Source organism: Limulus polyphemus, unplaced genomic scaffold (assembly GCF_000517525.1).
Source record: "Limulus polyphemus unplaced genomic scaffold, Limulus_polyphemus-2.1.2 Scaffold2285, whole genome shotgun sequence".
Classification (NCBI taxonomy): domain Eukaryota; kingdom Metazoa; phylum Arthropoda; class Merostomata; order Xiphosura; family Limulidae; genus Limulus; species Limulus polyphemus.
The window spans coordinates 69679-72906 of NW_013667895.1; the positions used below are offsets into that span (position 1 = coordinate 69679).

The following is a 3228-nucleotide window of genomic DNA, read 5'->3' on the forward strand; positions in this document are numbered from 1 at the left end:
ACTGTGTTTTTCTAATACTTACTTTTAAATCAAGAAATTGAGTAATGTATAATACTAAAACTTAAATTATAATCTACAGTCTGATACCAATCTTACTGACATAAATTCATGAAATAGTAGTTCAATAAAATTTTGAATGCAAGTCAACAAACGGGAATGACATTGCCTTTCACCCGTGACGCATCTGGAAAGGGTTAATTTGCACAAATTACACATGATAAGTAGTCTAAATGCAAAATCATTTCATTCAGAAACTTCCCAATTTGTGTGTGACAAGGAAAGAATGAATAAATTTACTGTAAACATGTTCAGTTCGAGAGAAAGTTGACACATTTGTTCAGTGAAATAATACTTCTTGACCAATTTCTGATAAATACTACATCAGTTCAAAACACTTCCAGCAATCCTATCAATGTCACCTAACTTAGTGAAAAACTGGTTTTAAAACCCAATGGAGTAACTATAGTAAATGAAACATTCATATGTCATTTCTAACTGTACCACATTAGTAAGCAAAGTCATTCAGACATTTAGAATTCAATTCAAATAATAAGGTATTTCAAAAAACTAATTTTCAAAAAATCATTATGCCAATAATAATTTTTAATAAAAATGTAAATATTTTTTGAGATGAATTGGAATAAATACACCTTTACATTAAATGCTGTCAAGTAAAAATCATTTTCTTTTGTTAATTTCATGATTAAGAATAGTCATATTTAAGTTCTATCTCCTTAACAAGAAATGAGTTGTTTGAACAATACTCAACACAATCTAATTCTTTGAGAGTATTGATAAAGCCTGACTTTACTACCGGCTGGAACAGTTCTGATAACTTTAAACACATGTTGTAATTTTCACATTTTATATTATAATAAAAAGACCCATTTTCAAGCTTTTTTATTGTTTTCTTTTTCATGTAAAATAGCATTACTCAATTTAAACTCACAACGTAGTTTGTTTTCTAAATTTATATTACATTTTTTGAATGAACAATACTGTTATAGTTTGATAGGGGTTTAAAAGACTACAAGAGCTATTCTGTTTCCTATGTATATGAAAAAATAATGTTAACATTTTTCTACACTGAAAACGTATTTGTGATAGGTACCTAATTCTGCTTACATAATAGCTTTTCTCGATGATCACTGCCCTCTATGTGTGCAGATTTTTGCTCGCCAATAGCCATTTGCTCCCACCTACCTCCATGTGTTTGCATGTGGCACAACTACATTGTAGCATGCAACAACCCTCCACCAACAGGAGTATGACACGTCCTCCTAGCAAAGCTGACTCTCTCTACACTGTAAAACCCAATCTTCACTTGGAGATTAGGCAAAAAGTAAGCACTGGAAGAGGGGGGGATGGGTGGGAAGTGTGAGAAGAGGTAAATATCTATCAGAAATACATTTTCAGTGTAGAAAAATGTTAACTCCTGATAAAATACCTTACCTCTTCTCACACAATAGCTAGAATCCCACATAGAAATGGTGGAGGAACAGATGCAAATCTATCTTGATGAGCATCTTTTCAGTTAGCATCTGGACAGAGCCCATGGAGTGTGAAACCTCAAAGGATGGGGGTCAAACCTGTGGGAAATGGCAACACATTTGTATCAGGTATACCCTTTGCCCGTTGTGAAGAAAAATGTTGCAAAAAAGTGTGGAATGAAGCACATCCAAGAAATTGGATGCATGAATGGTGTAGACTGGCTAGGGTGTATCAGACCATAATTGGTGGGTCAACTCCAGTCCAAAACGAGGCAGTTCTGGAAATGGAGCATCTGGGCCACATTTGGATGAGGGTCCCCCACTGTCTTCAACTTAGGCCAAGAAATCAGAAAGGAAAGAGGACTTTGTTCCAAAAACCCAGGCTAGCACATGCATGCAGACCTAGTACACAACCAACACCTGGGATCCTGACATCCGGGAGATGGTAGAAAGGTAGAATGCAGAGTGGAAGGTCAATTCCAGTCCAAAACCAGGCAGCATTGGGAATATCCAGTCCATGGTAGAAGGAGGGCAAGTCCCAGCTCAGCCAACACCAGCACACCCAGGAACCAACATCATGGCGGCGATAGGAAGAAGGGTTCCCAGCCAGAGGGGTAAACAGCATATGGTGGATTCATCTAGTCCATAACCAGATGGCATCTGGAATTGTATATCTGGTCCATGGTGGGAGAAGAGTACACACCAGCTATGCCAGCAGAGCTCCACTCTCAAATTAATGGTATTGAGCACACTCCAAGGTCCACCACCCCCAGCAGCTATAAGTTAGTAAGTGGTAAGAACTCTTATATCTCACTAGAAGAAAGGGGAATAGTGTGGTGAGGAAACCAGAGGAAAGCATTACCAGAGAAAGTGTAACGAGTGACCATGGGATATTATTTTGAAAAGTAGGCCAAACCTGAGGAATTCAACCAGGAGTGGAGGAATGGACAGAAATCTGTTCTCTGCTTCACTCATGATAGTCCATGCATGTGTTTACAGTCTTGTATAGGCATATTTACTGCAGTGTACTGCGAGGATGAACCTTCTGGCAGTTTTGTGGAACACTCCATCTCAATGGTGGGCATTACAGACCCTGAAGGTCATACAGTGCAGATTTGATGGCTAGTTCAAACCACATCCAAAACCAAATGCCCTGGGACCAGACCTCCAGGAGAAAGTAGGATGGGGTTCATCAACCGAATAGTATACCTGGAGAAGCACCACTTGCCACAAAGCAGGATCCAACCTGAAGCATATGGTCAGTGTAAGGTAAAAGGAAATTGAAAGAAAAACTTATCCACTCATAGTCATACTGAGGAATGAAAGACAACAACAGTATCCAGTTAACCCTATCACCACAGGTATCCTTTACTGCACATGACACAAAGTTTAGTGTCTTACATTCAAAATTTTATTCAACTACTTTTTGTTTATGTTATACCAATAATAGCTAATAATTCATAACTTAATAGTATACAAGTTTTAAGTTCTTAATTCTACAAGGCAATATTAAAAAAAATCCTTAATTTCCACTAGTGTGACCCACGTGACAGATTTTCTCTTAGCATGTCATCATCCCTATTTTATCCATCATCCCTCGAAAAAGTACGAAATTAAATGTAAATTACTCTCTATAAAATCATTATTGCTCAAACCATAATTTCTATAGCCTTCAATTTTGTTTCATTACAGAGCTATCCAATGGAAAATCAGACCCCTCCTGTCACATCCTCTCTTT

General features: G+C 37.4%; 1 protein-coding gene across 1 annotated transcript in view; it reads right to left on the reverse strand.

The window, feature by feature from the left end:
- Nucleotides 1-3228, reverse strand: part of LOC106466515 (WD40 repeat-containing protein SMU1) — a 35873-nt gene that overhangs the window by 16642 nt on the left and 16003 nt on the right. The window lies entirely within an intron of this gene.